The sequence below is a fragment of the Rhinopithecus roxellana genome, chromosome 21, assembly GCF_007565055.1.
Source record: "Rhinopithecus roxellana isolate Shanxi Qingling chromosome 21, ASM756505v1, whole genome shotgun sequence".
Lineage (NCBI taxonomy): Eukaryota > Metazoa > Chordata > Mammalia > Primates > Cercopithecidae > Rhinopithecus > Rhinopithecus roxellana.
Window position 1 is genome coordinate 6818934 of NC_044569.1, and position 25002 is coordinate 6843935.

General features: G+C 40.5%; 1 protein-coding gene across 1 annotated transcript in view; it reads right to left on the reverse strand.

The window, feature by feature from the left end:
• Window positions 1–25002, reverse strand: part of LOC104670260 (piezo-type mechanosensitive ion channel component 2) — a 188021-nt gene that overhangs the window by 112176 nt on the left and 50843 nt on the right. The window contains exon 2 of the mRNA XM_030926181.1: window positions 5282–5324. The gene's annotated coding sequence lies outside the window, so the exon portion shown is untranslated. The remainder of the gene's footprint in view (window positions 1–5281; window positions 5325–25002) is intronic.

Consider the following 25002-nt stretch of genomic DNA (forward strand, 5'->3'; position numbering starts at 1 on the left):
CTTGGGAGGTGGCTGGAAATTTCTTTATGACATAGATGCTGGGGAAGGGGCTTGCTGACAGGCAGAGCTATGGAGGGCTGTGGTCACCCCAAAAGACAGAGCTAGATCTTTTGAATTGTGTCTACAATGAAGGAAAAAAAAAAACTAGGAATATTTGTTGTCTCATTGCAGAAGGCTATTTTCAGGGTGATTTCTATTTTAAAATGTTCTTTGAAGGAGCAAGATATTTCGTTCCATTATCCAAGTAGAGCATCAAGTAAAATAACATACAATCATGTTAATCATAAGGTAATCTGGAGTAATGTTCTGATTACACAGATTGACTGGGAATATCTTCTTTGCTTTTTAATTAAAAACGGGCAAGAGATCAGTAAAATATTGTTATTTTTAAATAGACAGCAATTTGATCTCCCAGCAAGCAAAAACTTTTATTTCTGCTGGCAAGTTAATATACTCAAGCCTATTTACTTGCTGACATATTTTTTTCCAGACAAAAAGCACAGCCTTGGATAGAGAAAACTGTGTTCAGAACTCACTCAGAGATCACTATGATAGGCATTATAAGAACTTCCTTTTCTTTTCTTTCTTTTTTTTTTTTTTGAGACAGAGTCTTGCTCTGTCACCCAGGCTGGAGTGCAGTGGTGTGATCTGGGCTCACTGCAACCTCCGCCTCCTGGGTTCAAACAATTCTCCTGCCTCAGCCTCCTGAGTAGTTGGGACTACAGGCACACACTGTCAAGCCCAGCTAATTTTTAGTATTTTAGTAGACACGAGGATTCACCATGTTGCCCAGGCTGCTCTCCAACTCCTGAGCTCAGGCAATCCTCCCGCCTAGGCCTTGCAAAGTGCTGGGATTACAGGCGTGAGCTACCATGCCCGGCCCAAGAACTTTCTTATATCCCATCTTTTGTTGCCTTCCTGAGTCCGTGGCAGTGTGGTGCCTGAGTACCGTGAGATGTAGCGACAAATGGCACTCCCAGAAGGAACATTTAAAATCCAGTCTGAAATTGTCCAAGCCCTCTTTCAATGCCTACGTAAACTATGAAATTTTATAATTTCAGAATAGGCTGCTACACTTCCCGGAAATATTTGTGCATTATCTGAAAGAATTAAAGAATTTAGAAGCCCATATTTCAGAAAGCCACCATCAGAAAAGGGTTAATCACTGAATTAAGAAAGATGGTCTGAGCATGGTGGTTCAAGCCTGTAATCCCTGCAATTTGGGAGACTGAGGTAGGTGGATCACCTGAGGTCAGGAGTTCAACACTAGCCTGGCCAACATGGTGAAACCCCGTTTCTACTAAAAATACAAAAATTAGCTGGGCGTGGTGGCGGGTGCATGTAATCCCAGCTACTTGAGAGACTGAGGCAGGAGAATTGCTTGAACCTGGGAAGCAGAGGTTGCAGAGAGCTGAGATCACGCCACTGCACTCCAGTCTGGGCAACAAGATGGAGACTCTGTCTCCAAAAAAAAAAAAAAAAAAGAAGAAGAAGAAGAAGATGTATTTGTCTCAAGCATCATGTTGAGATGAAAGCACCGTGCGACTGCAGCCTACCAATGACACACCCCATGGAGGTGAGCTGCCCCACAGAGTCGTCTGTTCTCATCAGATTTTGCAGGAGTGAGAAAGAAACACTTGTTGTATTAAGCCACCAAGAATTTGGGCCATTTTAGCTCCACAGCTTGTTAGTTTCAAAGCCACCCTCGCTGATTACACATGATTAGCACAGGCAGGGTGTCCATGAATTTACAAAGCCAGGACCCCTGGCATCACCCTATCTTAGAGTAATAAATGACTGTGATTTGGAAATACTTGTATCATAAGCTTAGAAAATCTGCACAGAAAGGTGAGCTGATCGAAATCAAAATATGTTAGGCACAGATTCTTTTTTTCTATAATAAAAAAATTTTGAGTCTGCTTTTGTCATGTAGATATCAATAATGTAGCACTAGGAGCGGGAGGTGACTGAGAATATACACCAACCTACATTACAACATTTTTCTCTATTACCACACACTTCTGTAATGAAGTCCTACAATAAACTAAGAGCCCCACAGAGGGAAAATGTGATTGTTTGCAAGGTGAAAATGACATATTATCATGAGTACAGCCACAGAAACTGTGACAATGTGTATTTATTATGAGACAATGCATATAATCACATAGCTTCCAGAGAGATGACTGAACAACATCTCAGGGGAGGTCCACCACTATCCCATCTAGTGTTACTGCAAGGAGGGTAGGCAGGGCAGGTCCTCTAGGTCTTCCCTTCAGTTACATAATGTACAACAGAAAGCGTCTTTGCTTTTTTTATTCTTGGAGAAAAAGCTTTGCAGTTTTAGCTGACTCAGTTACTTCTTTTCCTTTAGATGTGATCCCTTTAAAATAATCTGCTGGCAACCAGGTTGATGGATGAACTTCAAAGAAGGACTTAGTGATGAAAGGATCAATAGCTTTTACGATTGCTCTAAAGAACCAGATAGCTGTATTTAAGATATAATTGGAATTTCCCGTTAAGAGAAAGAACAGGTTAAACTTGAGAAGAAAAAAGACAAGTGATAAAATAACAGTACTGCTGACACTTAGTCTTCACAACCTGTAAATATACAAGAACTTCAAAGATCACTATCTGTCCTATATATTTTAAGGTGCTTGTTCCAATGCACAGGATACTGTCAGCCCTTAAATGAGAAAACACGAGACGACACGGGAAAACACAGGATGACAAGCTAAGACATCTAAAAACCAGAGTGATCACCAAAGACCCTCAATGGACCCATACTGTAAGTACTGAAAAGTAATGCCTGAAACTATAGGCTCAAAAATAAACATATGCAAGAATGCCATGTGCTATGGTGATAAAAGCTCAGTCTTTGGAACCAGGCAAACCTGGAACTATGCGGGTGGCTGCGTGGCTGACCGTACGGATAGCCTATGTAATTTCTTCAGGAGTTTTTACCTGCCAGGCGATGACCAAAGTCTACAGTGGAGGTCAACAAATGACAGCAGCCAAATCCTGCCTGCTGCCTGTTGTTGTAAATAAAATTTTAGTGAAATACTGCTATACCCACTGTCTGTGGCTGCTGGGAGGAAAGGTTGAGAAACAGGGGATGAGCTTGGCCCATCTAACTGTGCAGGAAACACGAAAACTGTAGCGTGATGGGTCTGTGTCAAAAGCACGAGAAGTCAACATATGTATGTTCCCAAAGGCTGAAGGTGAAACAATTTGAATTTACATGAAATAGGGGATTAGAATAACAAACAACACTGCAAACAGACAAATCCAGAAAGTAATATTCTGTAAGACAACTGATCTGGTTTCTTCAGAAGTCAATGATGTGAAGAAAAATGAAAGGACGCTGGAGGGGCTTGGGGGGCACTGATCTAAACAAAGGAGCTTAAGAGCTTAAGAGATGTGATAATGAGATGGAATGTCTGGGCTTCCATGGCACGCTGGTGCCACCAATACAAATGACATTTTTGAGATGATCAGGAAATGTAGATATTGACTAGGTATTAAATAATGCTAACGACTTATTTGTATTAGGTATGATGATGGCACTAGGATTCTGGAAGAAACGGCCCATTTGTTTCAGAGATGCATGCTGACCTATGCAGGGATGAAATGACGTGGTATCTGAGATCTTCTTTAAAATGCTTCTGCCAAAATAAATAACGTAAGCATGGCAAAGACTTATTGGAGCTGGGGAGTGCATGGGTGACCTTTTTATGCTATTATCTCTATTTTTGTGTATGTTTGAGATGTTTCATAATATGAAAGAAGGATCAAGGGAAAGATGCTTTGGAAAAAGGTTTCACGTGGAACTGAAGCTGTGCATGACTTTCCATTCTTTAAATTGGCCTGTGGGATCTGATCATCCCAAATCAACTTCCCCCAATACCTTAAGAATTATGAGCACTTACTGAGATAGTAAACAGCGATGGTGCTGATGTGACTGGAAGTGTAGGTAGAGAAATAAATCATCCTTGAATCAAGTAACAAATGGCAAAGAAAGTGCTACCACAGTGGGTCTGGTGATGTGCTATTCTCGATTGGTTCAGGATAAATAATGCATTTTCGAGTATTTTATTATTTCCTTTATATGCTTTAAGTGCTCTGTCAGCTTGATCAATACAGAGAAAAAAACATTTTCACTATCATAAAAAGAACTAGTCAAAACCTACTGTGAGAATAAAATAAAATTAAAAGGACTTTTTTCTTTTAATAGCTATATTTCCATTGAAAGTTTGAGATAAGATGCTAAATGCCACTGGTAGAAAGCTGGGCAAAATGCTGCCATTCATTCCAAGGCAGGTGGTTTAGAAATTGCATTGACCAGCCAGGCACAGGGGCTGACGCCTGTAACCCCAGCACTTTGGGAGGCCAAGGTGGATGGATCACCTGAGGTCAGGAGTGCAAGACCAGCCTGGCCAACATAGTGAAACCCCGTCTCTACTAAAAATACAAAAATTAGCCAGATATGGTGGTGGGCGCCTGAGACCCCAGCTACTTGGGAGGCTGAGGCAAGAGAATCACTTGAACCCGGGAGGGAGAGGTTGCAGTGAGCTGAGATCATGCCAGTGCACTCCAACCTGGGCGACAGAGAAAGATCCTGTCTCAAAAAAATTTTAAAAAAAGAAAAAGAAAAGAAAAGAAAAGAAAAGAAAAGAAAAGAAAAGAAAAGAAAAAAGAAACTGCATTGACTGATGTGATAATGAGTCTATTTTCATTTCTTTTGGGGAGATGCTGGTGTAGAGATACTTTTAGCTAAGAAAAACATCATCTTAGATTTTCACGTAAGGCTAAAAAGATCTAACAATTTTAATAATTGGGAGGATATCAACACAAATATAAACTTTTCTAAAACTGTAGGATTGATTATGACATATGAGGTGATGAAGCTAGGGGAGAGTCAACCATTTCCTGGGATTCTCTAATTCCGTAACTTACCTTGTGTACTGTTTCACAGTTCAAGAGGCGCTTTCCCATCCATTGCGCCATTCCATCTTTATTTCCACTCTGTGTGCAGGCAAGGCTTTATAAAGTAATGCTCTACAAAGACACTAAGGCTCGGAGGGGCAAAATGATGACTTGATCAATGTCATACAGTTACCAAAAGGGTGGTGACAGGACTGTTGATTTATAATCAGTAAATTCCTTAGAAGAAATTGGAACAAGAGGAACTACAATGGAGACATGCTAGCCCTCGCTCACCTTTCAATGGAGACATGCTAACCCTCGCTCACCTTTCAATGGAGACATGCTAGCCCTCGCTCACCTTTCAAAGCCGATCTGCCGAAATGTCTTTTCCCATGTTGAGCCTGTAATGGAAGGGAGAAAGATAATCAGTGCACATCAAGGACTCAGATAGTTTTGTCTGGCTTTTCCACACATGCTAGATATTTGGTTTTATGTTTAGGTAGGATGACTGGTTTTTCTTCAAATGCATTACTCCCCACCTCCAGTCCCAGATGGCCTTTGTAGAGTACAGAAAATTTAATAAAAAGTTTGCATTTACAGAAGTTGAGTCCACATAGGGATTTAAGTGCATATAACCTGCAACGTGGCCGGCCGCAATGGCTAACGTCTGTAACCCCAGCACTCTGGGAGGCCGACACAGGCAGATCACCTGAGGTCAGGAGTTCGAGACCCGCCTGGCCAACATGGCAAAACCCTGTCTCGACTAAAAATACATGGGCATGGTGGTGGGCGCCTGTAATCCCAGCTACTCGGGAGACTGAGGCAGGAGAATCGCTTGAACCTGGAGGCAGAGTTTGCAGTGAATCAAGATCGTGCCATTACACTCCAGCCTGGGCGACAAGAGCAAAACTCCATCTTGAAAAAACTAAACAACAAAATCTGCATGTGACAGAACTCTCTATGCCAACCCCTCTGGTAAAGCATTAGGCCACTCCAACAATTCTCTAAAAATCTAAGCGTGTCCTGCTCAGAAAAATATGGTGGAACTCTTCTGTTAAACATAATTACGCAGCTGTACATTCTAAAATTCAACTTGTAATTGTGTGGAGCAATCTGGAAAGCCAGGTGACACTCTGAAGTTCTAAAACATCACCCACCATGCCTTTATCTCACCAGTGTTGAAGCACAGAATTCACATTTTCTTTTTCTATTTGTAAGCTAAACATGTTAAATCAGAAGAACACAAAAAAGCTATTTCAACGGATACAAATAAAAAACGGTATATCCAAATCCATAAGAGAAGGACAGCTGGGTATAAAAAAGATATTATACAATTTTTCTATGTAATAATTCTTCCCTACGTCACAAGCATATAATAATTTTCTGAGTACATGATATAAGGAAAAGGTGCTCATTTTTAGGAAAAACTGTTTTAATAAAAATTCTACATTTACCAAAATTAAGGATTTGTGCTAACCCGTGGCATTTTTTTACATTTTCCTGATGCTTAGTCAATAATAAACATATTTTGACTTCAGTAACTATTGCAGGTAAATACCCACTGAGCCCTAAATTCATAAATTGTGTTGTGCCCTAGCTGCTTGATAATCACAGCAGATAGTTATTGATAATTTCTGCCTTTCTGTTAGAGTTACTTCTGTAAACAGGAAATGGTGGGTTCAGCAGTGAGTTCCCAGCTAAAAGGCAGCTGAAAAGCTACCTGGCTTCTTTTCCTAAAGTCAAAATAAACTCGTACGGAGCTTGAGAACTCTGCCTCAAAGCCTTCATCTTCGGAGGGCCACTCAGTGTCTCCTAGACATTAGGCTTCCTCAAGAGGAGTAGGAGGCCCCAGGGCCAATTCTCTGGCCTTCTCTAAGGACTGAACTAGTCCCAGGAGATCATGATCATGGGCTTTGGCCAGAGGACCTGGGTTCATACTAGTTGGTCATGATGGAGTGTTTTAAATAATTTTCATAAATAATAAAGGACTAAATTTCAGATGTGGATTAGATACACACACACAATTTAAAGCAGATTCAGGCTTATAGTCTTAGATGAAGTCACTCTTCTCCGGCTGACTTCCAATATATTTTGCTGAGTAGGAGGGAAAAAAAACAACACAGACTTTCAGCTATAACCAGTCCAGGAATTTCTCCTGGTCCCCGGCCCAGGGGAGTGGGTCCCACGTGAATGTCTTCGGTCCTGTGAATCACATGCAAAACAATTAAGAATCCCTTTCTCAGGAATTCTTTTAAAAAATATTGTTTTTTTAATTGACACATAATAATTGCACATATTTATGGGAACAGTGTGATATTTTGATACATGTGTACGATGTGTAATTCTCAGACAATTATTCTGCCCCTGAAATCCTAGCAGTTAAGAGACTGGCAGAGAATACATAACCTGTGGAAGCCACAGTGTGTTCAAGGCCAACGGCAACTGCCTGCCTGGACTACGAGGTGGGAGAGATGAGTCTCCTACCAAAGTGAGAACCAGATGGCCAAGTGAAGGCCAAGTGTGGAGGGTCCCCGGAGCGAGGGAAGGATTGGACGGTGAGGAGGTTGAGAGGCTGCTCGTCTTGACTTCTCTTGCTTCATGGAAGAAACAAAGCACCTTTTACATTTTTCTGCATTTCCATTGTTTTCTCAGACATTTTCAGTATTATTCCTATTTTTTATTTTTAGTAGGTTCAATTTTTTTCTTAATAGGTTCAATTTATTATTCAGGTAAATGTAATTTTTTTTTTTTTTTTTGAGACGGAGTCTCACTCTGTCGCCCAGGCTGGAGTGCAGTGGCCAGATCTCAGCTCACTGCAAGCTCCGCCTCCCGGGTTCCCACCATTCTCCTGCCTCAGCCTCCGGAGTAGCTGGGACTACAGGCGCCCGCCACCTCGCCCGGCTAGTTTTTTGTATTTTTTAGTAGAGACGGGGTTTCACCATGTTAGCCAGGAGGGTCTTGATCTTGTGACCTCGTGACCCGCCTGTCTCGGCCTCGCAAAGTGCTGGGATTACAGGCTTGAGCCACCGCGCCCAGCCTAGGTAAATTTAATTTAAATGATTTTGCTATACCACATTGTCAGGCTTTTTTAACAGGGAGTTTTAATTTAAAAATAAGCCCCACCTTCCTATTTCTGAGAAATGTAACCATATTCAAACAGGCAGGACAAGTCAAAAGGTTTCGGTGCAAGCCACTGTACTCCTGAGAATAAACATTAGGCCACCCAACCAGGCACAACAGCAGTGGCAGAATGCTTTCTTTCTATTCACCAGACATCAACCTAATTAATAATTTTAGTATCTGACACACCACAAGCTCATCATTTTTTTGCTATTGATATTTTCCTAACCATCTTAATATGCTAGATTAAGATATATTATGAGCATATTATATGAGATTAGATATATTAAAATATGGTTTCTGCCCTCAAACTCCACATACCCTAGAGGTTTGGATTTTTATGTCTTTTGTGAACACTTAGTCATGAAACAAGAAACACACAATAAATGGAACAGACATGTCCAGATCCTTTGGCACCAAGAATATTTCTGGCAGCCCATTATTCAGTTGCTGGGGAATTCTTTTAAAGCCATTAACCATACTTCACATGGTAAGGTAATATTATTCACTTTCGCCAAAGCAGTCCAACACGGGGAAAGAAGTAGAGAAAACAAAAGTAGCTGGCAGACTTCCTGGATTCAACACTTTTTAAATGAGATTTATAATATAGAGAAGCTGAAAACATGTTATATTTTTTCAGGAAAACCGAAACAGCAACAATAATTAAAAGGAAAATATATAGCATGGAGAATGGATGCCCAGTCATCTCTCAGTATTACAGGGAATTAATTCCAGGACCCCTGTGGACCCCAAAATCTGCAAGTGTTCACATCCCTGATATAAAACAGTGCAGAATTTGCATATAACTTTGCATCCCTTCATACTTCAAATCATCTGTAGATTAATTATACCTAGTAATATATATGCTATGTAAATAGTTGTTATATTGTACTGTTTTTACATTTGTCTTGTTTTTATTGTTGCATTTTTTCAAATATGCTTTTTCAAATAATTTTGATCAGAGGTCAGTTGAATTTGTAGGTGCAGAACTCATAGATACGGAGGGCCAACTGAAATACCTGGAAGGGACTTTTTCCTTTCAAATCTTAGATGAAGTCGTTAGAAATAATGAATTGTGATTCTTCACTTTCAAAAACTGTCCTTTGTAGATCCAGTGTCCAGTCAACAGAATTGAAATGCAGAGTGGAGGAAGGCAGAGTCCAGAGACAGTAAACAAATCTTGGACTAAATGGCATTTAGCCGCAGAACAAGTCCCAGTGTCTACCACGTGTGTCCAGGGTGACAAACCAGCCTTTAAGCGCCTTCCAGATAGCATGTTTCCTCCTCAATAAGTAAAGCAGCCATTGCTCCTTCATAAATGAACCCAGCTCTGCCTGTCCATTCTCCTCTCGCCCTCCCTCTTCCACCCTATCTATCAACCTCTGTGGCTTCCATCTTCCCTCCTCTCCGACAACGTTGCTGCACCACCATTAGCATCAAGATCGAACCTCTGCCAGTTTCTCCACCTATCTGGTAGGAAGCTTCTCTCCTCAGCTGCCAGAAAGCCAGGCGCACTCATGACCAAGTTTGCTGCCACATGCAACAGCCTGTGTGTAAGAGGGAAGAATGGGTCACGTGTGCAGAGGGGAGCAGGGATGGAGAGAGGAGGGTGACTCCTCATGGCGTCCCCATCTGCCTCCGTGCCCTCCAGCAGGACGCCCTCACCCTCCCTCACTTCTCAGTTACAGGCAAGAAAACATAACCCGTGTCACCTATTCTCATTTTAAGTCGGGGCTCTGATACCTGTATCTCAAAGAGCACTTAATATAAACAATGAAAATAAGAACAGTTCCTTGAGCACCCAAATTTTAGGTGGTAAGGAAAGCATGTTTAACAATTTCCAGCCATCTTTAGTCCTATTTTAAATCGAGTGGCATTTCCCCCAAATTAACACAGCAATAAACAGTTTACACTTATTAATCCCTTACCAAGTAGGTGCTAACTTCCTATATACTAGCTAACTTAAGTTTCTCAAATACTCTGTGAAATTAGTACTATTATTACATCCCCTTTTCAGGTGAGGAAACCAAGGGTTAGAGATTAGGAACCCCAGGGCCAATGTTCTTATTTACTCATTGGATTGGATTGTCTTGGGGACTGTGTTCTAGTCTTCCCTTCCTTCTCCATATTCCTGTTTTTATTCTCCTCCCTATCAGGTGTCTCCCGCCTCCTGCCATCTGGTTATAATAATAATAATTTAAAAAACACCTTTTTTATTCCACAAAGCTTTAGTGTCTGATGATGAATTCTGGAAGCCTGTGAATGTCTATAGAAGTTCTCTGTCATCTGGCCGGGCGCGGTGGCTCAAGCCTGTAATCCCAGCACTTTGGGAGGCCGAGACGGGCGGATCACGAGGTCAGGAGATCGAGACCATCCTGGCTAACACGGTGAAACCCCGTTTCTACTAAAAAATACAAAAAAAAAAAAAAAAAAAAAAAAAAAAAACTAGCCAGGCGAGGTGGCGGGCGCCTGTAGTCCCAGCTACTCGGGAGGCTGAGGCAGGAGAATGGCCTAAACCCGGGAGGCGGAGCTTGCAGTGAGCTGAGATCCGGCCACTGCACTCCAGCCTGGGAGACAGAGTGAGACACGGTCTTAAAAAAAAAAAAAAAAAGAAGAAGAAGTTCTCTGTCATCAAACCTCCTTGCACACGACCTTCCATCCAGGCCCTGAGAATTCTCCTGTGTTAATTCTGCTTAACACTCCGCAAGCACAGGGAGAGTTCATTCTGTACAAATACACAGACAAAAGGTCATTCACCAATACACTCTCCACAGCTGATGGAACAAGGGCAATTATTTTTTATTTCCTCTAATTTTTCTGTAATAGTGGCTTAAAACCACAGGGCTTTGCTCGTTACTTGCAATCAGACATCTGAATTCTAATAACAGCTCTGCCTTTGGTCATCTTTATTTCCTTAGACAAGTTACTGTTTGGTCTTTCTCTTCCCTTAACATAACACAAAAGGGTTTTTAATGGGCTCCTTTCATTTTGCAGTTTTATATTTTCATGAACATCATCACTGGAAAAGCAGACATCTCTGTCTTCATATTGTCAATTCATCATTCACTTGGTCATCATGTTTCTTCATTGATTACTTTTACCAATCATTCTTTCAACGGATTCATTGCTCAGTTTTTACTACAGAAAAAAGTAACTTCATTTTCCCTCTAGGTTACCTAATGTGGTGGTAAAACTGGTGGTCAAAGGAGGCACAGTTTTCATCCAACTCAACAGTTTTTCATGAAGCATGCCTGAGCCACTGAGAGCCACCTGAACGTGGACCTGCCCCTCTGCTTTTTCAAAATAATCAGCAGAAAAGGATTAATAATTCATGGAAGTGGTGGTTTTTTGCCAGCATATTCCTATAAAAAGGGAAATATTTTCACATACTGTAGGGGCTGCCAGGCAGCTGAACATGTGGCCTGGCACGGAAATTGGTGATGAAACTAAAATACCAGGAAATTGTACCACTCATAACTTTTCTGCCAGAAGCTTCATTTACATTACTTTTAACTCTTAAGAGGAAAAGATTTTCATATCTAATCAAAGGAGCCAAGAGTTTTTTGCCATGCATTGAACATTGAACATAATGTGAAATTCTAAGAGAAAAATAGATTTTTCTTCTCAATTAACCATTAGTGACATTTTACTTAGCCAGTATTAAGATGCTCTTCTGTTGAAATTTAGCTGAAATCTGCTTAACCCCAGAAATGACTGCTCTAATGGATGATATGTACCAGAGGAACACAATTTTCTCAGCAAATGAGTAATTTCAGCCTTTTAGGTTAAATGGTGAGACCTGTAAATTTTTCCAGGTCCTATTTCCCACATGAGATTTATCATTGATAGATTAAAAGTAATTGTAGAGATAGAAGTAAGACTAAAGTTTATTTATCATCCCTTAATTAATAGTTTTCATATTTAATAACATATTATTTTTTAAAATATCATTTTCACATCTACCTAATACTCTTGCAATGTCTATTTTCCCCTGATCTGATCATAAATATCTATATGGCACAACCTTAAGTATATGACGATTGCTGTTGTTTATATTTTGCTTTTTATCCCATGTATCCTTTGTCAGTTTTCATAATGTCTTAGTATTTTATCATCTTATATGATGAGTGGGTGATCCCTTCATAAAAGACAACAATCAGAATTCATCAGTGTCACTATCAACATATCTTTAATAGTGTGCTTTACAAAATAAATAGCTTTGTATTTTTCCTTATTTGTAAAATAACGTAATGATTTGCAAAACAGGAAAATACTAAAAATATCTTTTATTTTTGCATAAACACCCCCACAAAGACCAGCACATATAAAATACCACCAGTCTATTTTAAATCCTGCTTTAATTACATATTAATATATAATTAACTCAGTGTCTATAAATATGCCATGTAATCACTTTACTGCTTATATAGTGTTCCATAAATTAACAAAATTTAATTTCTGATCAATGTGTAAATTTATATCTACATTTTTGTTATTATACATAACAATGTAATGAGCAACTTTACCTTCATCTTTTCACATTCATTCAATTATTCCTTTAGGGCAAATTCCTAGGAGTATAATTATACATATATGTAAAATTTTGATTAACACTATGAAAATTCTAACCCTGAAATTTATTCAAATATATGTGCTTAATTGAATGGTTTTTTTTACACTGAATTGAGTTTTTTATAAATCTTTTTTATCTTTTACAAAACATTTTATTTTAACTCACATTTTTATAATTAGTAATAAAATAAATTTTCTTAGGTTTGTCAGCAATTTTAACATTTTATGTGTATGTTGTGTGAACTGTCTCTTCGTGCCCATTGTCTGTCTAGTAGATGTTTGTCTTTAATCTTTTAATCCCAAATATGACATATCTGCAGCTAATACGTTTGTCCTTGAGGTTCAAAATTTCTTATATTAACTTCCTGGAATAGAACTGATGAATGTTTATCATTATTAATTTCTACCATTTTCGCTTTTGAATGTTTCAATTTTCTTTTGTTGTCCCAGTAAGTGCAAACAAATATTACATTAGGTTTTTTGTCCCTTAGGAATTTTTTAAAATCCAAATATCTCAACTCAAGAAGGTATTGAATGAGCTCAACACACGTGTTATGCCCTCATTTTGCGTTGGCCAGTCAGGCTGAAAAGACCTTGCCACACCTACTCACTCTTTGTAGAGACTAGGGCAGGTCTGTTCACAAACACGCAGGCTTCAACACTCTCATCGATGCACGGAGGGTGCTGCAACACCTCAACATGGTTTCTTTCCAAAACTTACTCTCATATTACTCTCAAATGAAACATGAATCCTAAATCATGAACTCCATCATCAAATAATGAATTTTCCAAGATAATCCTTGACTACAAGATTGCTGGTTTAAGATTGGTTCATGGCCGGGTGCGGTGGCTCAAGCCTGTAATCCCAGCACTTTGGGAGGCCGAGACGGGCGGATCACGAGGTCAGGAGATCGAGACCATCCTGGCTAACACGGTGAAACCCCGTCTCTACTAAAAAATACAAAAAACTAGCCGGGCGAGGTGGCGGGCGTCTGTAGTCCCAGCTACTCGGGAGGCTGAGGCGGGACAACGGCGTGAACCCGGGAGGCGGAGCTTGCAGTTAGCTGAGATCCGGCCACTGCACTCCAGCCTGGGTGACAGAGCGAGACTCCGTCTCAAAAAAAAAAAAAAAAAAAAAAAAAGATTGGTTCTGATTCACAGTCTATAATGCTTCCTCTACCAACTTCCCACTAAAGTAGCTATAGACACACTGGAAAGTATACACACAAACACACACACACACACACACACAGAGTACGTTGAGCTACTAGTAAAAATCCCTTTAAGAACCTTGAAAATAGAATCATAAAGGAATTTTCACTAGTAGGTCAATGTAACTGAATTGCAAAACTCAAATTGTAGTGTTGTATGCATATGTCTCCCATGGAAACCAAGCAAACAAGCCAGCCTTAAAGAAGATACAAGTATGTTTCATTCTTTTCCCACAGTGCTTCCCCTAACTCAGAAACACAAGATTCGTACTAAATAGAAACTGGGCAACTGTGTCCTTCCTGAATAGAAGCCTCCTTCTGAGAAAGCCAGACTCTTGCTCTTACCATGATCATAATCACCCCATCTTCCCCTGACTTCTATTAGATCTTTCTACATCTCGTCCCACTCTCAGAAACAACGGGGCAATTGGGCAGTGAGATTGGGCAGTGAGAGAGTGTGTGCACAGCGTGCGTGTTGGGAATCACAGAAAGAAAGAAGTAAGCCAACCCCCATAGCCCAGCGGCTTTTAGGAGACACAGCACTCGTCAGTAGAAAGTTATCAGAAGAGTTAGGGACTGAAAATTCCTGGCAATTATCCAACATGAACACCGGAAATAGCCTAAATATGCAGTAATTATAAAATGTTTATATATGCTATTTAAATATAGTGGGTAGTATGTGACATTAAAATTAGATTTTTGATAAAATGTGATGAGAAAGCTCAGACACACAGCCTCCATGCAATTTTGTTGAAAATATAGTGAATATGCTGTTACAACTCAATCCATACCCAGGTTTCCATGACTTCAAACTTTGTGTTCTTTTTCTGCTACGTCCGTAAGAGTATTTAGAGACACAAGATGGCTAATCATAGAATCTGGGGGAAATTAGCAATATTTAAAGAGCAGATCAAGAAAGAGGAACTACTTAAGACAACAAAAGGAGATATAAGAATGTGCAGGCCAGGCATGGTGGCTCACGCCTGAAATCCCAGCGGTCTGGGAGGCTGAGGCGGGCAGAGCACCTGAGGTCAGGAGTTTGAGACCAGCCTGGCCAACGTGGTGAAACATTGTCTCTACTAAAAATACAAAAATTAGCCAGGTATGGTGGCGGGCGCCTGTAATCCTAGCTGTTGGGGAGGTCAAGGCAGGAGAATCGCTTCAACCTGGGAGGCAGAGGTTGCAGTGAGTCAAGATCCTGCCATTGGACTCCAGCCTGGGCAACAAGAGCAAAACTCCGTCTCAAAAACAAACGAACAATGTGCATGGAGGAGTTTTAAGAAAGAGCGAGTCCAATCTAGGAGAGGCCAGCTTTGATTAGAGGTGATCATTCATCATAGGCCTTTTGGAGAAGATTGGTGATGTGTATCCAAAAAGTTTCAGTGGAATTGTGGAAAAGGTAAGTGTGATGGAGTAGTGAGTTGTGAACTAAATGGAAGGTAGAGAAGGGGAGACAATGAGGACAGACTTCTCTTTTAAAAGGCCAGAAAAAACAGAAATGGAAAGGGATGAGAATGCAGGTGGGAGATGAGCCAGACAAACTAGAAAATGAGGTGAGACCAAAGGACAAGGTGGCCCTTTAGCACAAGACCCACGGGAGTCCTTATAAACTAAAGGGTAGGAACCAGGGGCTGAGTAGAGGTTGAGAACACAGAGGAAAGGACATTCCAAGATTTCTTAGTAGCTGAGTGAGGAGAGGACCCTTAGCACAGGTAGAGGAGCACGGCATGAACAGACAGAGGAGTCTGAGAGCAGAGGAAACAGAGAAGACGACTGTCCCGGGACCAGATGTGCAGCAGGCGATGGGCAGGCAGGCGGGGGGTTCAGGCAGGACTCATAAGCTGTCAGTGCATGGAGGGGCAAGCTGGCTGGCTGCGTATTTGTGTGAATGCAGTTATTACAAAATCCACATACAGATTTTACTTTTCAAAGAACTATAACACACAGAACACCAAAACTGCCCACAATAAAGCCATCTGTTTTAGACAACTTAGAAAATACTTAAGCATATGGCCGTGTTCTTCATTATGAAGAATAGACCTTTACTGTATAAGTCTGAAATTCTGAGCTGCCTTTGAATGGGCTCCATGATATGCCCTGAAAGCTACTTTAAAAAATAAACCTCTAATGTACATTTGCTTGTTTGTCTTCTGTTTCTTTTTCATAAAAGTGGACTACAGAAGACAATTCCAGTCACCATAATTTGAGTGATTTGAAAGCTAGATGAATAGGAGTTTCCTGCACCGTCTCATAACATTACATTTGCCCAGAAAACTGCTTAAACTTGACTTCAGACTGTTACTACACTCTGCTTCTATAATGGATCAGTTCTCTGGTGTATGTGAAATTCTAAGATGCTTGCATAAGATTTCATCCTATTCATTCTTATATGAACTTCATGATATGATGATATAAAAATGTAATCAGATAAAAATCTCCAGGCAAATTACTTCCTAAGTGACAAATCACTAGAAAGTGAGAATTGTTATAATTCCAAGTCTTATAACTTGGAAGCACCTCCAGGGATGTGCTTTCAGGAACAAACAAAGGTGGATCTACTGTGGTCCAGTGTAAGCAGAGGAAAGACCTGTGTCTGAGCCAGAAGCCACGTTAGAGAGTCTCCCTAAGGGCAGCCTGGCAGTCTTGACCCTTAAACGCCACAACATCTTTGTAAGTTAACATTTGCTTCACGTGTACTTATTTTCTAGGCCTCAAATATAAAATGATTCAGTAGCTTCAATGACACTCAGCTTTCTCTCCTCAGAGTAGCTTGCTATTGCACATACTTTGAGTAAATTGCACCCATGATGCTCATTTCCCTCTGTCAGTTTTCCCTCAAAACCATAAATGAAGTACCCGTGCCTACAATTTCAGCAGGGCAGATGGCAATGATTCAACTCTTGCAGCAAAATTAATTTGGCCTTGAATCCCCACTTCCCTCCCTGCCATGGGTCAGATATCATATTGGGACACGTGGTGTAGGTCTATGAGTCAGTCAAGGCATCTCTAAAATGAAGGTCAACACAGTCTTCCCATAACCGCAATGAGGATATGTAATCAAAGCATCTGAGCAGTCTCTGGCACAAAGTAGGTGGTAGATAAATGGCAGCCACCACTAACTGAAGGTTCTCAGCCAGTGTTTAAATGAACAATGCTGGCAGGCAGGCTTGGCTCAGGAGCCTGAGGGCACCTATGGTCCAAAGCCACCACAGCCCAATCCCTGCTCTCCACTCCGTCCCAACACATACATCCAACGCTTGCAACACACACACTCTGAAGCAAAGGTATGAGCTAAAACGAACATTAATATGCTTTAGCGTTGCTTCTCTTTTGAATTTGGCACACCGCTATGCTTTGTGGTTGTTCCAGTTTACCCCTGTTGGATTATCTACTTTTGCTTTAAGTGTCTGTTTGCCAAAACTCCCCTAAAATTATCTTAGGGGAAAGGCATCGAATGTGTATTCAGGTCAAATCCATAAGTAAGTCATTCATTTAAACTTAAATCCTTCATAAAGAGCTTACCAAGCTTATAAAAATATTCAGATCAGTGGTGTTTATGAGGCTGTCCCTTAAAAATACACATGAGAACATAAATGCAATGTCGGGAATTCTGTCGTTTGTGCAGAAGTTAAAAGAGGTTCTATGCTGCGGCCCCACACATGTGCTAAGGACACAAGAGGACTGAGAAAATTAGCACATGCAAAGTTAACCAACAAGGTGTCCTAAGAAACAACTGCATTTTTGCCCAATAAAAATTTCTCTTTTGAGAGAAATAAGAGCAAAATAGGGTAATTTCATTTTTCTTATTTGCCATAATTTATATAATACTGGCAAACATTTCAATGGAGCATTCTCCGTTTCCATAGGCGGAGGATTTTTTCTTTTATATTCCTTGGGGCATCTTATAAGGCATTACAATCACTTTGTATGGCTTGTGGCTTTCTTTACACTAACTACAAACTCCACCTTGCCAGAAGTGTGTGCCAAATAGTAATGTTCACTTGTTAAAATTAAATAAAGAAATGCCGTAGACACATTGATAGTTAAAAATTTTATGAAAAACAAAAACTTAAGAAGCACATTTACTTTAAACTTACAATAGCAGCTTATTTTTTGTTTTCCCCGAACATACGTCAAATACAAAGTTCAGACAAAAGACCTTAATGTTTATTTATTACATGGAGGGACCAGTGGTTAATGGTTCTTCATTTTTAATACAATTGATAAAAAATATGCCATAATATATAATAAAATATTAGATGTACTGTTAAACGTATATAGAAAAATCTTCACACATTTCAAGATTTTGAATACATTGCGTATTTCTACATGATTAGTTCTGTCATTATTTAAATTAGCTTTGCTCTTAAATGTCAGGTATTACCTTTGAGTTAAAATGCTGGAAATAAAACAGACCCCCTAATTTGATAACATCCAGGAGACAGGTAAAAGCAAGACACTCATTCAATTTATTCCATAAATGTTGATTGAGCCCTCATATATAATGGAGAGTGGGATACAGCAGTGATCACGGATCTTGTGGCATACTGAGGGATAGATAATAAAAATAATCAGGCTGCATGTACACACATTCCATGAAGAAAATAAAGAGGGAGGAGATAAATGTCAGAATGAATGGGTTTATACAAAAAGTGAAAGGTTTTTTTTGTTTTGCTTTGTTTTTCTTTTCTTTTTTTTTTTTTTTTTTGAGACGCAGTCTTGCTCTGTTGCCCAGGCTGGAGAGCACTGGCGTTATCTCTCATTGCAAGCTCCACCTCCTGGGTTCACGCCATTCTCCTGCCTCAGGTTCCTGAGGAGCTGGGACTACAGGCGCCTACCACCACTGCCCGGCTAATTTTTGGTATTTTTAGTAGAGATGGGATTTCACCATGTTAGCCAGGATGGTCTCGATCTCCTGACCTGATGATTCGCCCGCCTTGGCCTCCCAAAGTGCTGAGATTACAGGCATGAGCCACCGCGCCCGGCCAAAAGTTTTTTAATGTAAGCAATATTTTTTGTTTTTTGTTTTTTTCCAAAGGTGATGGATGAACTGTAATCTGAGGTTTGACTTTATGGTTGTTCTTTCACTCATTCTAAGTTAGCTACACCCCCTCCAACTGGCTGCTGTTAGTTAGAGAAATATTCATTCTTCATTTAAGACCTTAGGCAGAAGCTCCCCAGGCTTCCTTTTCTGGTTCAGTTTGCATTTCAGGGGAGAGCACTGGGATGGTGAGAAAGCTACAGAAACTAGTGCCTACACGTGTCGACTTGAGTCACGGTTCAGGAGGTCACAGATCTTCAGGGCTTGGCCCTCAGGGGCATTCCTGGCTGACCACTGCAGGGGGACCAGGTGTGCTGGAGGCGGTGGCAGCTGCTGGGGATCTCTACTCGACTCTACGTTCAGCGGCGTCATGTTCACAGCTTGGCATCGCCCATGGTAGGAGTATTTATGCCATGAATATCAGTAAATACTACAATCCAGATCTTTCCTCCATTACTATCTGGTTATTACAAATTTGCAGTGCACTAGTGGGTGGAACGTATTTTTGGTGACTATCTTAGCAGCTGGATGGGCTCAGTTCAATCAAGCAGATGAAACAGACTTAAAATAGGAGGCTATGAAAATCTGGGCCCAATAAATCAACTATAGAAAAAAGCAGTTCACAGTGACTCCACCTAGGTAGCCCCCTCAACAATCAGACTTCCATTTTATGCTAAGTTGAGCATTTTTTCCTATTAGTACTCAGTTTTTAGGAAAAGGAATAACTGAAAATGAAAAAAACTGAAAGCAAGAGCTGATGAAAAATATCACGTCCGGGCCATTTTCTGCACACTTGGCAAAATACCCCGTCCTCTCGGTAGGATCTGCCTGCCAAGAGGAGCAGCCATCACAACACTGAGATGTTCTTGCTGGAGCAAGGAGATTAAAGGCATAAATAGAAAGGTTCTCAACAGCAAGAACTTAAAATGCTGTCACTGAGGAGGAAACACAATTAAACTGAACACCTTTTTGAATTAGTCCTTCTATTTCCTGAGGTTTTATCATATATGTCTAAGCAACTATGTAGTCTAACAGAGAAACAGACACTTCCTGCCATACAACCTCTTCCTATCTCCTTCTGCGAAAGGAAGACTACAAAGGTCTTACTCGTTACTTTGTTTCACGTAGTGGCCACAAGGGCCAAGGAGGGGCCTCGCGTTTCTGATATGGGTCACACGGGGGAGAAGGGGGCCAGCTGCACACTTCCTGGATGTCTTCGCTTCGCATCCTCTGTTTTCTCGGGAGACTGGCAGCCACTTTCCCATGTAATCTGATTCGTCTTTCAAATCCTTCAGAGGTCAGAGTTTTGCTTTTTTTTTTCTATTTTTTTGTTATTATTATTTTTTAGAGGTGACCCCTTTGGAAGCTCAAGTTCTTGGCTCAATGAAACCTCCAAGGGGGACTCTGATTTACACACAGAACTTGAAATGGGTTAGATGGGATACTTAGCAGGATGCAGTTTCCAGGTCTGTTTAAAGGAGACAGGCTGCAGCACAGGCGGTGGGTGGGGGTCGCCTTGGCTCCCCCAGGCCATCGGAGAGGGGCTGATGTAACAGCTCTGTGACAGCCAAGCCTTTTCTTCAGATTCATGCTTTTTACTGATAAATATTGTGAACATTACATTCACACAAAAGAATGTCTGACTAATCTCTTGGCACAGAGCAGAATCCCTGAGTTTTAAATTTGAACCAGTTGAAAAGCAATCAATACACATTTAAAGAATGCAGCAAATACCAGACTTTAAAGTCTATATATATAGTGTTTTCAAATTTGAGGCATTTAATCGTACCTAAAATGAAAGGTAAAGCGTTCTTAGACAAACTACAGAATTTTCCTCTCTCTGTGGTTTTCCAGTAGTCCAGCTCAAAGCAAGCTAGACTAGCGCTGTCTACAACTTGTAAGCTTTTCTGGGGTTGATAACTATAGCAGACTTGCTTTATTTTATACTCTATTTGCTTTAAGTCAAATTGGAGATATAAAAACTGTATTTGTAGGGGAATAAAATGTGTAGAAAGAGGGCAGGAGACCAAACCCAAAGAACTTAGACATGGATTAATGTATGTAGTCTAAGGAAGATTCAAAATTTCATAAGCATCCCCTTCCTTAATAACAATACCACACATTGCTGTGGCGGCCCCCCATTCATAAGGCAGCCTTGCAGCTGGGATCTCACAAGTTAACAATACATGGGGGCTCACACATGCCATTACGAAAGAAAGGATGAAGTCTCTGGCTTTGAGTAAGTATCAGTTTCCATATTACAGAAAGGGAAACGGGAACTAGGAGGGAAAACCAGAAGCCTTCAAATCAAAGGAGGCTCCATGGACTCTGACTCCAGAGTACACTGCCATCTAAGAAAACGTTTCATCAAGTCTGTCAAACAGACAGAAGTCTTACCAAAGTCAAAACAGAGGCAAGGCCGCTCCAAGCAAAGAGGGGCTGTTGGATACTCACTGCACTCACGTGCCAGCTTAGGTCTCTCACTGACAGGCTCGCTTGATTTATTGTATTTTTGTACTGTGACTTCCCTCTTTCACCAAGCACTCTGCACTTCCCTTTTGAGGGGAGGGAGCCAGAGTTTTATTTTATTTTTTTTTAATGTCCAGTTCTTAAACAGTGCCTGGCACATAAATATTATAAATAAAATAAACACAAAAGATTTGTTGTAAATGAATAAATGTTATAAATGTGGAACAAATGATTTAGCCATTCAGATCCCAGGCCTTCATGCCATCACATCCTGTTCCACAGGTACGCATTAAGTTCAGATTTTTCTGAATCTAACATTATAATAGCCAAAAGTTCCCCTTATTTATTAGTGACCTAAAGAGATTTGTGGCCATCTTCCTTGGAGCATCCATTTCTCCCGAATGTTACCGGCCAAGACATCTCTTCCCAGGCAGTAATTCAAAGAAGAGGAACATTTGGAACTAGCCTATGAAGCATTTGGGATGAAAGGTGCAGAGTAATACAAGTCTACTCACGGTGTCCAGAGTCAAACATTTCCCTGTCCTATTTGTGCAAAACTTTTACAACACTTCACCTTCATCCCTGTTTAATGGTTTAATTCAAATGCATTCACGGGAGAGAGAAACAAAGATTTTTTGGTTTGTCTCAGTGCTGACTCAAAATGATTTACAGTACTTCGCTGAGGTTTTGGCTGACTGTGGTCTCCCAGCTGCTGTTGTAAAGGTATCCACGCATCAGTCTTTATGTAAACACTCACAGCATTAACCACAGCTGCAATATAAATTAGAGCCATAGAAAACACTCTTGTTTATGTGATGAGCTGGAGAATCTCAACTCACTCCCCTTCTGAAATGGAGAACTCAATAAAAGAAATTAGAGAATTGTGTGAGTGAGCTGCAAATGGGCACAGATCCTATGAAGGTGTTAGGGTGCTGCATGCATGGGTACCCTACATATGCTGTTGTGATTCAGGCAATTCAGAATCTACCAATTCCAGACCAGCGCAAAGAAACGGAATTATTTTGATCAGATTCAGACATGTTTTCCCGTATCTTTAAGTAAGATTGTAATATTTGAACAAAATGTTCTTGCCAAGTGCTTACTGTAAACAAAAATTTTGCATTTCAAAAGTGGCATGTTGAGACCATCTCAAAAAAGGAGTGAGTAGAAAATCACATCCACACAGCCTTTGAGGGGCTGAGAAGTTACTGGCAAGACTGTGAGAGGAAAATGCCTCTACCACCCTCTGGGGCCTCAGGACAGATGCTGCTATCTGGCCATCCTCTCCCATAATTGACTCTTTTCCAGTGTTTAATGGAGTCTGATACAATAGAGCCGATGGACGGAATGTGAGCATGTGTATGCTTGACCTGAGGGAGACCTTGGGTTTATAGAAGCAGGAGTGGTGGGAGATGCGTTGTTATTTCCTGATCCTCCTTTTTGATGCTGTGAACAACAATAAAATTCTAAGGTCTCCACGAGACTGAATGGACCCCCTCTCAGCCCAGGAGGCCCAAAGACACCTAAAAAACCAGTTCAGACCATGAAGGGAAGGTGAGGTCCAACATGCCTCATTATACCCTCTTTCCTTTGGAGTTCAGGCACCACGGACCAGCATGAACATTAAAACAGAGAGCCTAAGACGGACAGAACAGACTTTTTTGTGGCAATAAGATACCAAATTCCAACCTGCCTTTGGTATAGCATCACATGACAGACTGTAGGCCTTGAGGTAAATCTAAGTATTTTACCTTGAAATATATTTATCTGACATCTCTTGAAATGGCCCTGCAAAGCTGTCTCTTGTGGGAGGAAATTTACATTCTTTAGAGAAGCTCCTTTTCTTACTAGGTCTCTTTGGAGAGTCTGACATCCTTTACGATCCCATAAAGGACATTAGCATCTACTGTCTCTGAAGCCTGCTACCTGGGGACTTCATCTGCATGACAAGAACTTGGCTTCCACAACTCCCACCCTCTTACCTTAACTAAAGCTGATTTCAACTCTTCAGGCAGAGCTTAACCCTTTCAACCAATTGCCAATCAGGAAATCTTTAAATCCACGTATGACGTGGATGTTCCCCCTTTCTGGGCTGGCCAATGTACACCTTACATGTATCAATTTATGTCTTTGCTTATAGCTTCGGTCCCCTAAAATGTGTAAAATCAAGCTGTAACCTAACCAGTTTGGGCACATGTTCTCAGGACCTCCTGAGGCTGTGTCATGGGACATGATCCCTAAGCTTGGCAAAAACAAACCTCTAAATTGATTGAGACCAATTTCAGATACTTTTTGGTTTACAATACCATGGATAAAACCTACGTGATCTGGTCACATTTGCTTCATGAGTCTCTCTCTATCCTTTGAAGAGAGTAAAATAACTAAAACATCTTGTCAAAAACAAATACATAGGCAGTTATTAAAGATAAAATTTTTTTGAAATTCTGTTTTAAAGGCAAATGTGTCTTAAATTTAGAGAAAGAGGTCTTTGATGTCTCTATAGGTAAACTCCTATTGTTTGTCTAAAAGCACCATGGTATGACATACCAATGGTATCCTTGATTTTTCTAAGCCTTTTAGTTTAAAATAAATAAAGAATAGCTTATTTTAAATGGTAGAATTTTACATTTACTATTCTAGACTGCAATTATAAAATTAAGAACTCTGATATATAACTGTATTAGGTGCAAGTCACTCATGATTTGGTAGGATCTCAATTGAATGATAATTCTTCCTACTCTCTTTATCTGTCATCCAGATATCTAAATATCTATCTACTTATAATTTTAATAGCCTCTAGAACTTAATACTTTCAAAGGATTTTTCCTTATTACACAAGTAACATATATTCACTTAATCATAAGTAATTCCACCAGACAGAAATTAACCACTGTTAACATGTTGGTACATATCCTTCAGGACTTCTTTCTGTTCTCTTTCCCTCTCATTCTCTCTCTCTCTCTCTGTCTCTCTGTGTGTGTATGTGTGTGTGTGTGAAAGAGAGCGAGCGAGAAAGAGGGAGAGAGAGAAAGCTCACAGACTGCAATGTAACAGACTTAACTTCTTGTAATAAAATAATTTCAGGGCACCCCATGTTCTTAAAAAATACATGTGTAACGGCCGCCAACCATTTCAATGCATGAATATTCCTTAATTTATTTAGCTAGATCCTCTGAGTTGGGCACAGTCTGTTTCTGTCCTTTTTGGTTGTTTAATAATGAATAACGCTGTGAATACGGCTGCCCCTTTACACATCCGTAGATATGGATATATCTTCAGATCAAGACATAGTGAAAGAATGGCCTTGCTCATGACTCTTCTTCTTTTTTTTTTGAGATGGAGTCTCACTCTGTTGCCCAGGCTGGAGTGCCGTGGTACAATCTCAGCTCACTGCAAGCTCCACCTTCCGGGTTCATGCCATTCTCCTGCCTCAACCTCCCAAGTAGCTGGGACGACAGCGGCCCGCCACCATGCTCGGCTAATTTTTTGTATTTTTAGTAGATATGGGGTTTCACCGTGTTAGCCAGGATGGTCTCGATCTCCTGACCTTGTGATCCGCCGGCCTCGGCCTCCCAAAGTGCTGGGATTACAGGCGTGAGCCACTGTGCGCGGCCAGCTTATGACTTTTCAAACTTATAACTAAAAATGTCTTCAGAAAATTGTATT